This window comes from Podarcis tiliguerta (genome assembly GCF_965153285.1).
Source record: "Podarcis tiliguerta genome assembly, chromosome: 5".
In the NCBI taxonomy this organism is placed as follows: Eukaryota; Metazoa; Chordata; class Lepidosauria; order Squamata; family Lacertidae; genus Podarcis; species Podarcis tiliguerta.
Window position 1 is genome coordinate 95,620,171 of NC_139538.1, and position 14,682 is coordinate 95,634,852.

Here is a 14,682-nt window from a genome sequence, read left to right on the forward strand (position 1 = left end):
TCTTCCTATCAAATGATATTCAGCAGCCATGGTTCATGCCCACAATGGGCAAGAGAAAAATTACTTGCAAGTAAGCTCTGCTACATGAGGCCTACAGCCTAAAGACGGAAGGGCTGCTTCTTACATTTCAAAACTACCATGTGGTAAATTGTTGTGGCGTTATCAAGAAGCCCTCACACTTAAGCAATCTAAACTCAGGATCACAATCAGCTGGCGGTTCTGCAATGTACTGGGGCAAAGCCTGATGCTAGAGACTTCTTTGCTAAGGGAGGAGCCAAGTCCTAGGGGCCAAGATCTCTTTGTCACCCCAATAAAACATTAAAGCCCCCACCCTCGTTTATGGGCATTGCCATTCAAATTGTGTGCATGAGCCACATCTTGTGATCAGTTATGGGAGTGGGGCTTACTTCTTTCCAAAATAGATTCTGCTCTGAATGTACAGCAAACTGCTGTCATCTTTTTTAAAAAATCAACAACTCTTGTAGTAACTTGAAGATAACGAATTTGTTGTGCTACAAGCTGGCATTGGCCACTTCATCAAATACAGTGGTACCTTGGGTTAATAACTTAATTCGTTCCGGAGGTCCGTTCTTAACCTGAAACTGTTCTTAACCTGAAGCACCACTTTAGCTAATGGGGCCTCCCACTGCCGCAGCACTGCCGTTGCGTGATTTCTGTTCTCATCCTGAAGCAAAGTTCTTAACCCAAGGTACTATTTCTGGGTTAGCGGAGTCTGTAACCTGAAGTGTCTGTAACCCAAGGTACCACTGTACAACTATAAAATGATGCTCTGCAGTATTGCCAGGTTAGCTGGCATCTTCACCCCAGATCCTCAAAATCAGATGTTAGATGTAGAGACCACTCCAAGTTACCTCCTCGTGCATCTCTCTTCTTTTTTCCCTCACAGTGAATCTGATTGTCTTACTTCTGAGTAATCATGGCTAGGGTTGCACTCAGGAATGTGCCAGGGGGCAGCAGCACAGCAGCCATGTTTTCATATTTCATACAAAAAAATCTCATATATTGTTCAGAGGTTTTTCTGCAAATACTTGTTTTTTCTAGCAAGAATGATTCCCTTTCTCCTATTTGATATGACCATCTACTGTATTCTAGCTGTCCCCTCTGTGGGCTTGAATGACCTTTCACCAGAGCACCCCACTTCTCTCCCATTGCTTGTCCGCAACAGACGGGTCCAATTCTTCCTTCAGAAAACAAACATTTGCTTTTGAACCTCAGAAGTAGATGGCAGGGGTGGGAGAAGACCTAGCACAGATCTGCAGGCATTTGTGCGTCAACAGCATTGGCTCCGATAATATTTATGTTAAGGCAACAGATGGAGACAAAGGAAATTTACGTGTCTGGGATCAACGTTATTCATAGTTTTAGGTGCAACACCCACAGTTGTTTTGACGTGGGAACTGTCACTCTAGTTGTCAAGTAATCTTGCACAGGGGGGCTGCTTTAAGCCAGGGGGTTGGCAGCCCTGCAACTCGGGTGGGACTCCAAACTCCCACCAACTCCTGTCAGAAAGGTCAGACTCAGGGGTGATGGTAGATGAAGTCCAACGAGCCCCGTTTTAAGCAAAGGCTGAAGAGTCAGCAACATGGGCTTCACCCACAGACTCAGTCACACCAAACTGGGCTCTTTAGCCTCCTTGAGGTGAACAGCAGCAGAGATTTCGACAAAGGTGCCCAAGGCAATTCTTTGTGGACATGTGCTACTAAGGGGAAATGGGCTACTAGGTGCAGAACCCCACATCCCACAACATCCTCCACCACTATGGCCAAAAGAATGAACTTAGAGCCTGGTTGCAAATATACGCTTTCAAAGGTGTGCTTTAGGCAATGTCTGCTGGCGAGGAAGCAACAGGGTGTGCTTGGGAGTGGGGCGTCGATGGCTTTGCATAGCTCCTTGTTCCTCCCCATGATTAGCGAAACCAGAACAAATTGTGGGAGCAAGTGCTCATATAAGATGCATGGTGCAGAATTTAGCAGTTCTTAGCTCATAATTTTGACTAGCTGGGTACAGCAGAAAGAACAGGGAGATAGTTCCTTCACAGTTAATTTCATTTCAGGAGAGAGCGATAAGGGTTTCCTCTTGAGCTGCTTCTTTCCTCTGCTTTTTATCAGTATTTCCCCAGACTCCCCTGCTGTTTCCTTTTCCTTACTCACAGCTAACTGTAGCTGCTGTTCAAGAAGGTGTTCACATGCTCCATTTCCCACCATCCTCTTTTGCTTGTGTGAGCCAATGGCACAGACATTGACGTCCCTCAACCGACTTAGCTCCCTCCCAGACCTCGTCTTCCCTGCTGAGGCAGGGCCTCCTCCATCACATGGTGGATCAGTGAATAAGCTTCATGCAGATGCCATGTTCTGTTGCTATATAACAAACACTTTTCCTGTGGTGGAGCACTCTCAACGGAGCCAGCAAAGCAATAAGGGAGCTGGAAAATTCAAATGACAAACTCATTAGACTTGTACATAAAAGGCCAGCCACCCCCCTTAACCCACTCATCATCATTGCTTCTGGTAATAGATGTGCCTTCTGTGGCCGGCTGTCATGGAATGATCTACAGCAATGATAAAAGTATTTAAATAAAAGGACTAAGAAGAAGAAGCCTGCACTTTAAGCTACAACCCATAAAAATGAAACAGTGCCATGTGGCAGGCCAAGGAAAGATAATGTACAGTGAGCTAAAAATAATTTGCAAAGTAGTGTTATCAAGATACATTAAATCAGCATAAATCCACCAACTCATAAGCAGTGGGATGAAACATGGATTGCAAGCGGACATTTCTTCTTTTGGTGCACATCTGTACTCAGCCTGCCTGCAATTTCCTGAACTTGACGCACAAGGTTTGTGTTGTGCTTTGCTTGATGAGGCCTGCCACCACCAGTGGGTTCCTAATGTTTGTAGCCCCTTGCAACATCAGCTTGCCTGCCAAGGAGCCCCTGCACATAATAAATAATAACAATAATAACAATAATAACAACAATAATAATAATACCTTTATTGTCAATGTACAGCCTGTGTACAATGAAATTAACCGAGCCTTTCCCCCCCCCCAAACACTCAGTCTCATTGCACTCTGTGTCCTTGTCGCACAACGCACCAACCCCAAAAGTCAGTTGCACTGGATTATTTTCCGTTCAGCAGCTGATTACAAACCCTCCAAGTGTCCCTTATTTTCCAGGGACAATCCCAGAATTATGAAAGTCGTCCTGGCTTCTGGTTTGATGCCGGAATGTCTCTATTTCTCCAGTTAGTGCCACTGCTGCCAATCTCAGGGATGAGGAGGACTCAGTGCTCATCCTGAGCAACTGTGGTGGCGCCAGCGGTGGCTGCAATGGGGGCATCCCATGGCCTCTCCATGGCCGCAGCCCTCCTCCCTTGAGCAGCTTGTGGCAGCTGCTAGAGATCAGGAAAGGAGAATGAGAAGGATTTAATTATTCGTACATGTTTATTTATTTTTAGGTATTTTGGATTTGATGTGTTACTGTGATGGGGAAAGGGGGAAGAATGCCCTTCTTGGTAAGAATTAGTTGTAACTTTGAGTTATAAAATTGCAATATCTCAAAAAGAACTTTAGGTTAAGGATTTGATAATATGTAAATCTGCTAGAATGTAACTTAAAAACAGGTGGCCTAAATAAAACCAATAAAATTAATATGTAGTAAGTAGGTTGTATTAACAGCCAGTAACAGTAATGAGGTGAGATCAAAATAGACTAAACATATTTCTAAAAGATAAGATTACCAGCAACCCCCAAAGTAATTAGAGTATCCAGTCTTTCATTTTGACACCTAGGTGTTTGGAAGTATGAGGACTTTGGGAAGAATCTGACATATCCAGGTACAATATTTAAGCATTCAATCCATTGTTGTTCATGCAGCGCCATTCTCACTGACAGCACTATGGATTTCACAGCAATCAAAGCTCTCGTTTACATTTCCAGAGGTCCATGTTACAGTACTTTGCTGCAGCACGAATAACCCAAAGTCTTGTGGCACCTTAGAGACTTAACAGATATCTGATAGCATGAGCTCAATTCACCAGCTGCATGAACTGCTGTCCTGAGTGGTGGGATTGTTCAGGAGCTTGGCCGGCTTCTGGGATGAAGCGCTCAAAAATCCCTCCCAGCAGGCGGCCAGTGTGAGTGTGCCCTTCCCTCCCTTTCTGTTCGCTTTCCTTTCCTGCTGATGCAGCATTGAAAATTACTGAGCAAGGATTCCGGGAGGGAAATGGGCTCACAAAGCAGCTCTATCAACACCAACAGGAGCGCCAACTGGAGATTATTCTTAACCAGCAAAATGCCTGTCCTCCTGATATGCGGCACATGTGCAAAGGGAGGGTGTGTCTATTAAAGGGCTCTCTGGGGACGCAACCTCCTGCAGGAGCCTTCTCAGCCAGGGTTGGCTGCACATTGTCAAGAGCAGAGTTTCTTCTTCATCCAAGTTTGGCACTTCACTTTTCCTGATCGGCTCCCGTTTACACACCTTGATCTCTGTTGCTTGTTGTGCCACAAGGGTAGAACAGAACGTTGGGAACTGGCTTTTATTTTTTAATGGCATAAACAAAAAGGATCTTGCCCAAACCAGGAATTTCACCATTTGTTTCATTTCACAGAGTCATTCATTGGAGGCTTTGACCTTCATTCTCGGATGACCAAGATGGCTTGGAAGCAGCAGCCAAATCCTTGGCTCTGGATGGATGAATCTGTCAGTTCTGGTTTCCGATTTCCCCAGTTTCCACATCAGTTTGCTGCGTCTCTCTGAAGCGGCTCCCCAATTGGGGCAGAGCCACTGTGGTTGCTTCCTAGCAGATGCATAGTTGCTGCTTACTGGAAGTGGGAGGGGCAAGGCAGTGGGGAGGTTGTTGCAGTGGACACGATTGGCTTTGCTGGTGTGTTCATACTGTGCCAACCCCCCACTGCCTTGCCCTACCCAATTTTCTTCCCAGTAAGCACCAATGACCCCACCTGTCAGGAAAGTAGTGTAGAAATTCTGCCCCCCCCCCGGGCCCCATTAGAACATTTTGCCTGGCACTTGACTAAGGAAGGGTCATTATGATTTTGTATTTGAAGGCCTTACTGTACAACTTTTGAGGTCCAAGCAAATGGGCACAGCTGTCTTGCAATGCAGAGTTTCCTCTTCCAATGAATGTTTTCCTTTAATCTGATGTTTTACTTAAAACAAATTCGTGTTTGTAGCTGTCCATGGCTGGAGCTTGATTTTCCTGACTCCTTGCAGAGACACCTTTTCAAAGATTCTCTCAACCATCTCACGTTCATACAAGTTATACTTAATTTCATTAAAAAATACTAATAGTAGTAAAAAGTATCTGACTTGATCTGGTGTTTGACTGTGTTGTTCTTCAGGATTCTGCCCTCTCCTCTAGTTCTCAAGAAATATGTTCCTGGAGATTGATTGATTGATTAAATAAATAACTAAATAAATCCCACCATTTTTTTTTATCCCGGTGGGCTCTGGAGTTTGCTTGGATTGGATTTTCTGACGCTTCTCCTAACTTAAATATGCTTGCAGAAAAGCAATTCATATTCACGTGCTGCAATCCTGTAGTTCCTTTTCCCCAACTTGAATCTCTGTTGTAAGCACAGAACACCCACAAGCATGAAAATGTTTTAAACATTTTAAATATTAACTCAAAATACCCCAGCTCATGATAAAATCAGAAACTGTGGAAACAAAAGACGTGTGTGCCTTGGTTACTGATCACAGCAAGCTGCTGGCTAAACACATCCATTTCTGCTAAAAAAATTGTTAGCGGACTATTTGGCATATTTTCGCCTGTGCTCTTTCCTGTGCGCCCCCTCTCTCCCTCCTTCTACCTTGTCCAATGGCGACGATGCCACAGCTCAGCAGAGCAGAAAGCAATGTAATCACCGCACTTGATCTTTGGAATTGCTCTTATAAAACAGCAATAAACAACCCAAAGCAAAAACTGTTGCCTGCATGCACTTATGTAGAGACATAATTCTTGTAACTAGGGGAGTCCACAGAGTTCTCCACTTCGCCTCACCACATCATGTATGTGTGCAACAACTGCTCTTCCAATACACACACTTGCAGGGCTGCATATAAAAATTGTGATGAAACAACTGGGATATTAAAGAAACAAACTAAAAACAACAAATATTAAGCAGCATTAAAATATCAGAACTTGAGAAAGCAGCATAATACACTGAAAGCAGCATAATACACTGAAACGTTTTTTAAAATCCTGGGCAAATGTAAAGACCTTTCATGGAAATCCATGGGAGTGTGTGGTGTCTCTTGCTTTTCCATACAATTGCTGCCTATGTTAGATACTTGGGTGGTTTCCATCACCATAAAAAGAATTTGCAGGAACCGGGATGCATCATTGTGGAGCCTCCGTCTTATCGAGCAGTTAATAACAAATGGCACCTCCAGCTGACTCTTGCAGACAGAGCTGGGTGCTCCTGCTCAGGATTGCAGCTGGCCTGTGTTGGATCCCATTCCATTCCTTCTCTTCCCCTTCCAACAGCCAACCAGTATTCTAACTCAGGGTTGTTGTTTTTCGAGAGCATGATCTGGTGCCGAGTTAAGATGCCACAGCCACACATTTGCCATGGCACTGACAGCCTTATGCTCCCATCTAGGGAAGCATGAAGATGTTTGACTTTTTTTTTATTAAATCTGTACACTGCCCTGTACCTGTAGATCTTAGGGCAGTTCACAGCATAAAATCACAATATAAAAAACCACATATTTGTACAGAAACAGCTGGCTAATTTAAATGCCATTTCCTGGAGGGGTGTTTGGTCTTTCAAATTTTCAGCAACAGCCTGCGCAAGGCCAAAATCTGGAGCCCACCCCCCTTGCCTTCTGCTCTGCCTGTGCATCAGAGCCCAGTGCTGGGGAACCGGTAGTGCTGCCCTGAATCCGCTTCTGCAGAAACAAAGATGCGCTAAAAATCATATTCCACAGAAGTCCCAGGAATCAGTCAGTAAAGCTTGAAACCGAATCTCAGAGTGGTAAGTTCGAGCCAAGCATCGTGCAAAAAGACCTGCATTGCAGAGGGTTGGACTAGATGACCCTTGAGGTCTCTTCCAACTCTGCAGTTCTGTGATTGATTATAGAATCGGAGCAAGGGAGGCGCCTGCCCTTTTGGAGCCCTCCAGCACTCTGCAGATGCTCAGGGGTGTCTTGTTCTTCCGTTTTAAACTTTGCTCCCCACTGGGGGACTTCCCTCCCCGCAAATATTCTTATTAGTTGCCAATACAGCAAGATTCTGATCCCCCCCCCCTCCGCCTACAATGGGAAGATGCGCGTTTCACACAACACCAGCCGCTCCCCTTCCTGCTCCAGAGGCTCGCGATCCTGCAAGCACACAAGCTGGTTTGGGGCGGGGGGCGAAGTGGAGCGGAGCTTCGCCCTCCCCCCGCCTTGGGCTTTGGCCCCCCGCCTCCTCCCGCCCCCCGCTGCGCGCCAGGAAGAAGCCGCCTCCCTCCCTCCCTCCCGGCCGGGCGCAGCGCATCTCCCTCGGCGCGCACGGACCGCCCTCGCCCGCCGCGCCGGACCGAAGCCCCAGCAGAGCGGCGGCGGCGGCGGCAGGAGGCAGGAAGGCGGCGGAGCCGGCCAGGCCGGGCGGGAGGCTCCCATGGCGGCAGCGAGAGGCGGCCGGAGACCCACCTCGCGCCCACCCCGAGCGGCTTCCCCCGCCGCCGCCCCGGTGAGCCCAGCCAGCGCCTTGGGGGGGGGGTCTGGGAGGGAGAGGGCGTCTCCTGCTCCAGGGATCTGCTCCGGGGGATCCCTGGCCGGGGTCTCCTGGCCGGATTTCCGCGCTCGAGCCGGGGGGGGGGGTCGGGGAACCGGAGAGACCCCCCCCCGGCTGCTGCGGCGGAAGCCACGCTGGGCTCCGGCAGGGAGGCCGCGGGGTCCTTCGGCTTCCTGGCCTCGCGCGCCGGCCAAGGTGAGCCAGCGGGGGGGGGGGGGGCGAGAGGCTTTCGGTGCAGGAAGCGGACCTGAGCGGGAACAGCCGGGCGGGGGTGGCGCTGGGTGCGTCGGGTTCTCCCTCCGGGGGGCTGTCGGCCGGGAGCGCGGGGGAAGCGTGGCTGGTGCGCTTCGGTCCGCCTTGCCTGACCCTGCCGGCTCTTCTCGGAGCATCCTCAGAGCAGCGCATCCTCACTGGTCCCATGGACACCCCTCTTGCTCCGAGGAGGAAAACCCCAGCGAGGCTGATGGAGAGAGAGAGAAGGGCTGGCCCAAGGAGAGCTGCAGCTCATGAGTTTGATGGCTGGAAACCATAGTAATATAATTTGTTATCTTTTGTGGCTGGGTTGGTTGAGCATGAGACTCTTAATCTCTGGGTCCTGGGTTCGAGGCCCACCTTGGGCAAAAGGATTCCTGCATTGCAAGGGGTTGGACTAGATGACCCATGGGTCCCTTCCAGCTGTACAGTTCTGGCATCCATCTGGCTCAGGAGAAGTCACACCGTTGGAGAGTTACAGCTGCTGGCTACTGAGGCTGTAGATAGTGATACTGGAGAAATATTGCATGGGTAGGCAAACTAAGGCCCAGGGCCCAGATCCGGATCTGGCCCAATTGCCTTCTCAATCTGGCCCCCAAATGGTCCAGGAATCAGTGTGTTTTTACATGAGTAGAATGTGTCCTTTTATTTAAAATGCATCTCCTTGGGGCATAGGAATTTGTTCATTCCCCCCCCCCCAAAAAAAATATATAGACCGGCCCCCCACAGGGTCTGAGGGACAGTGGACCAGCCCCCTGCTGAAAAAGTTTGCTGACCCCTGTTTTATTGCATGTGGGGCAGATGATTCTATGATTACTGTAGGGACAGTGGCTTCATGCTCCAGCATGGGGGGGGGGGAGAGCAGATGGGGGTGGGGCTGGCGCGTGTCCTGGGGGCAGGACGCCCAGTGCAGGGGAGTAGCTGCGATGGCACCCTGCTGGGGTCGCTCTGCCGGGAGTGGTGCACTCCTCTTCCTCCGCCAGTGTGTAGGGGTGTTTTATATTAGTTGCTTTCCTTGCTTTAAATGTGTGTTGCCAATCAGGAGAGGCTGGCGGGGCAGCACATCAGAGTTGGCCTCTTGGCAGTGGTGTCGCTGCTTCTTACCAGGGTGGGGTCAAGGTTAGAGTGGCACTGCTGGAGCCAAACTAGCATTTCCAATAGTACTACAGCTATTATACTGTAGTCCCTCTCTCACCTCCCCCCCCCCCCAATGTTTAATCAGATGCACCTCCCCATCACCAGTCACCTCTCACATTTTACAGGGCAAAGACAGACAACCCCTCTTGCCAAGGGAAAAACTGGGAGCAATTTAAGGCTCCCAATTCTTGCTTGGAAGTTTCCGCCTGCCCCACATCTGACGCCCTTTGTGGTGTCTAGTGCAGGGCAGGGAGGTGTGATTTGAAGAAGACAGTCTTGCAAGCTAAATGGCTACCCAAATTAGGCCTTTAAGCCAGGGGTTCCTCACCGCTGCTATAACAAATTTAGAACAACATATTCATTAAATTTACATTTACATGTTTTTCCTGTTCTGTTTGCCATTTAAGATTTCTTGATCCTCCCCTCCCCACCCAATATATTTATGTTAGAAAATGTAAAAAGCACGAAATAGCTGTACAGGAGGCTTAAAACCCTGTGGGTTGAGCATTAGGTGACGTTTTAAATTAATGACATTAATGGACTTAACTTAGTCCTGCTCATTAAGTTCAGTAGGTCTACTCAGAGTAAAACACTCCATGACCCTTGCTGTCCAGTGGCTTTGAGGCTGTTTCAGAGTCAGGTTTACATGTGGCATGACGTTTTTCGCTTCTCCCCCGTAATGTTCAATGACCAGAGATTTATGTGTGCCGTGTTGCATGTTTTCCCCCCCATGTTGATACTGGTGGGATGAACATGGAGTGACTGTTTCCTAAATATAACAGAGGAGAGTAGCAGAACACAACATCGGGGTGCCTTGACTGCATCGCACATAGTGAGCAGCTCTAGCCTCAGATGAAGCTTTTTAGAAATACTTTCACAAAACTGCATTCTTATTAACTGTTCCTCCTGCTGAGGTTTTAAATATTTGTTGTTGGGTATGGAAAGGGTGGCTGAAGTGGATTCAGACTTTCCTGACAGTGTCTTTATGGAGCAGTCGTTTTTGTTGATCCGTTTGTAAATGCTTGTGTGTTGCTTCTTCAAAACTTACCTAATTACTTTTCAGTTTAAAGTCAGTGTCATTGTTTCACTCAGGTGGCCCCTCTCATTCACGATGTGCAGGCAAAATGGGGTCGGATGCAGACACCTGTAAGCAAAGGTGCCTTTTACTTTATTTATATGCTATATGCTGAATACAGGAAACTGTGACATTCGTGTTTGGTCCCCTGTATCTAATTCTCCCTGCTTTGGCAAAATAAATGGATCTCAGATAGTAGGATCTGAAAGGACATTAGCTTAACAAGCTCAAAACAGCCCAATTTTCTCATGTCAGAAGCCCCTGGGTTCATAGGTATGCAGCACTAAGCCCATGTAAGAGCTGGTTTTGTGATGCAGGTTGGTGCTACTCACCTGAGAAACCTATAGAGCAGAAGCAAATATTGGGAAGGGTGAGCATAGCTATCATTGTATCAGCCTTAAGTTATGGTCTTAAAAGAAATGACCAGCTTGCTTATCACTTGCCGTAAGTTGAATTTTTAAATCATTTCTTAAAGTGAGATAGAAAAGAGGGGAGAGTTTCATACATAAGGGGCCACAAGAGAGAAGGCAAGAAATAGCAGAAGGAAGTGGAGCTTTAATAGGAGTTGTGTTTGATGAGCAGAGGGACCGTGGAAGAGAGTAACCAAGATAGATGGCCATCAGCAATACCATCAAGAGGCTTAGGCTATGTACCCATTCGCAGCTTAAAACGCAGTGAGGTCATTTCCCCTTGCTGGGTTTCAAGTTGTATTCACATGTTGCAAGTTGCAACAGCAGCATTTCTCAAGAAACCACATACGGATTGTGGCTAATGCCATGTGCAAAAGGCCTAGAACAGCAGCAGTGGAGGCGCACTAGAGGCAGTGTGGTGCAGCGGTTAGAGTGTTGGACTAAGACCTGGGTTCAACTCCTCACTCAGCCATGAAGATCACTGGGTGACCTTGGCCCTATCGCTGCCTCTCAGCCTAACCTACATCGCAGGGTTGTTGTAGGGATTAAAGGGGGTGTGGGAGAGCCAAGCAGGCCGCTTCCAGCTCCCTGGAGAAAAAGATGGGATATCAATGCAAGGAATAAATAAAATAAACCATGGTGACAATTGATGACAATTGCTTTACATAACTGACAATTGCTTTACATAACAAATCTTATTAGTATTATAGAGGGAACTGACAAATTTTAGCTAGGGCAGGAATTTGAACTAGAAAAGGAAATATGGTGTGTATGAGCATGCAGTCATTGCTATATAGGCCAGATGTGATGTTCTCTCTGCAGGCTCACTCTGTGGACAGAACCCACATTCGCAGCCTAAGTGTAGATCTCCCCTAATGCTTTCTAGAGTCTTCCAATCAACAACTTTGTAAAGTAGGTCAGTATTATTGCCGTATTGCAGGTTGAATTCTGATACATAAATGAATTATTAACATAAACTCCTATTATCTGTTGCAACAGGGCATATATTATGTTCAGCTCAATCCTGTCTATGGAAGTTATGTCCCATTGGGTACAGTGAGGCTTACTCCCGAGTAAGCGTGCCTGAGGCTGCAGTCTTAGAACTGCTGTTTTTCCTGCTCTGCACCATGTTAAAAGTGGACCATTTCGTGGTTCTGTTGTTAACTGAGCCATTTCATGAATTCCTAGTTCTGTGGGATGCGCAGAAGACATCCACGGATTTTCTCTCAGGTGTCCAGGAGCTGAGTGGGTGTATTTGTGTGAGCTGTACATTCTTCTAAATCTTGCAGATATTTATGTAGTCAAGCAGGCAATATAGCACTAGAAATTGTTGGCCCAATTTGTGGCAGTATGTATTTGAAAATCTGGCTGGGTTCCTGTCTTGAAACCTAAACCCACAATTATTCCTTGGCTCATTCTGCTTACGTTCTTTATATTCTGACGGAATAGTTTTCCGTTCCATTCTGTTCTGTTCTTTTCACTTGGCAATATTGTGGAAGTAAAATATAATTCCTGTGAAAGATATCTAAATTACCTCTAATAATTTAATGTGGAAAATGTACAGGATTAACAAACTATGACTTGAATGCGTAGGAAAACATTGCTGAAATGTTGATCAAACACCTGAACTGTGTTCAACATTGAAACTGAAAGTCAAGACATGGGGAAATCTCTATTTTAGGCTTGTAAAGGCTTTAAGCAGAACTGTGTGCACACCACACTAAAAATTCTGCTTCAGGAAAAGCTGAATTCTGTAGCCTGCACAAAGTTTACAAGTACCTCGGTTTTCAAACGTCTCTGTTTTCGAACATTTCGGTTTTCAAATGCTATAAACCCGGAAGTAAATGCTTCAGTTTTTGAACATGCCTCGGAAGTCGAACATGCCACACGACTTCTGTATTGAGTTTTTTGTATTGAGGCTCCCTGACTGAGTTTTCGGATATTTCGGAACTGAAACGGTCTTCTGGAATGAATTATGTTCGAAAACCGAGGTACCACTGTACAATTATTGCCATAATTTTGCTAGTGAAGGGGGAAAACAAGGAAGTAATACAGGGCATTCTAGATCACTAGAAACTGTATTTACATTTGTGACTTCTGAGATTTCACCAGACTGGCACTGTCCATGCATTCAAAAGCATATCTTCATTGGGGCATTGTTATGACCTTGTTAGTCTAAAAATGAGGTGCAGTGGAATACAGTCGTATCTCGTGTTGCGTTAGGTTCATGTTGCGTCCTTTTGGCTTGCGAACGCGGCAGACCCGGAAGTGTATACTTCTGGGTTTCACCACATGCGCAGAAGCGCTCTATCACACTCCGTGCTTGCGCAGAAGCACCGCTCTAGTTGCAGACTTTTTGGGATGCGAACTGCACCCCGGAACGGATCGTGTCCGCAACTAGAGGTACCACTGTATGTCATTCCATTCTACACCTAAGTAAGATATCACAACAATATATTGAGATAACAGTGAGAGACATCTAATTCTAATAGTACAACGGCTTTAAAATTGTGTACTAGGGGATTAAAGTGTGTGTGTGTGTGTGTGTGTGTGAGAGAGAGAGAGAGAGAGAGAGAGAGAGAGAAGCCTTCCTAACCTTCTCAAAATTCAAAATGGTGTAACTGGTGTGGGAGAGGGATTGTATTTGCCTTCTCTTTATATGAATATAAAGAATATTCTTTATCTGCAGTTGTTAAGTAAGGTGTCCGTAGTCATTTTACTTTATGGGAAATATGAAGCAGTACTGTAAAATAACAACTGATAAAGTGTTTAGTGCAGTGTTCTTTGTCACATGTTGTAAGCCGTAGAGTCAGCCTTAAAATGGGCTTTTGATTCTCCCCCCCAAATAGGCTGAATAGAACCCCAGAGGGTTAAACACTGACCATTTGAATGCTTTGCTTTGACACAGCCAGCTGACTGGCAAGAGCTGCATTTAGGTCCTCAAAATGGGGGGAAATGCGGGGGGGGGGGATATGACACCAGGTTTGTTGGAACCCACTGTTAGCAAAGTTAGCATCTTTTTCTTCTTAGAACCATCTTAAGGTAAGATATCCTTTATAGCTACCACCAACTAATTGCAAAATCAGCCAACGTGTGGAACCTGTTTAGAATGCTTCACCCTGTTCAGATTTCTTTGGTCTCCATCTTTGTTGCAGATTAATTAATTAATGGATGCATTGGGTTCAATAAACATCTCTTTGTATCTGGAGGTTTCCTCTCTTCCTTCAAATCAGTGCCCAAGTTCCCGCTGACTTGGTCTGCCTTAGCAAGTGTAGCTCAAACAGCCTTTTGCTTTATTCCTATTTGGTGCAACTGCTGAAAAGCATACATGAGGCCAAAATATGGTTTGAAATGCTCTCTCTCTCTCCTCCTGATTTCTGTGCTACGTTCACAGTGTTGATGTTCTGAACTATGAGGCTCTCCATTGCTCAGGGTGAGCTGGCTCTAGCGCTGCCTTCTCAAAGGTGCCCATGGGAGACCTTGATACCTAGGAGGCTTCTGGAAATTAAACAAATGCTTTTAAACAATGTATTTGCCAGGAGGCCCGGCTTGCTACAGAAGGAGCTCCTTGGCAATCGCAGGTGCCCTTAGAACAGGGGTCAGCAACCTTTTCCAGCTGTGAGCCGGTCCACTGTCCCTCAGACCTTGTGGGGGACCAGAGCATATTTTGAAGGGGGGGGGGGAAATGAATGAATTCCTATGCCCCACAAATACAGTGGTGCCTCGCAAGACGAAAAGAATCCGTTCCGCGGGTCTTTTCGTCTTGCGGTTTTCTCGTCTTGCGAAGCAAGCCCATTGACGGAGTAGCGCTATTAGCGCTATTGGCTAAAAAAGGGCTAAAAACGGCTTTTTAACACTTGGGAGATTAGCGGTTTTGCTGCTAAAATGCTTTTAGCAGCTTAGCGATTCAAAATAAGGGGGTTTGGAGCGGAAAAAAATTTCAATTTTTTTTCGTCATTTTTCGTCTTGCGAAGCAAGCCCATAGGGAAATTCGTCTTGCGAAGCGCCTCTGCAGACGGAAAACCCTTTCGTCTTGCGGGTTTTCCGTC

General features: G+C 46.6%; 1 protein-coding gene across 4 annotated transcripts in view; it reads left to right on the forward strand.

The window, feature by feature from the left end:
• Nucleotides 1–7,560: 7,560 nt before the first annotated feature.
• The window catches only part of PRR5 (proline rich 5), an 84,763-nt gene continuing 77,641 nt past the window's right edge, over nucleotides 7,561–14,682 (forward strand). Inside the window, exon 1 of one of the 4 annotated variants that reach the window (XM_083440882.1) lies at nucleotides 7,561–7,714. The gene's annotated coding sequence lies outside the window, so the exon portion shown is untranslated. Of the gene's footprint in view, nucleotides 7,955–14,682 lie in introns of all 4 variants that reach the window. The other 3 variants (XM_083440880.1, XM_083440883.1, XM_083440881.1) reach the window with 3 other exon arrangements.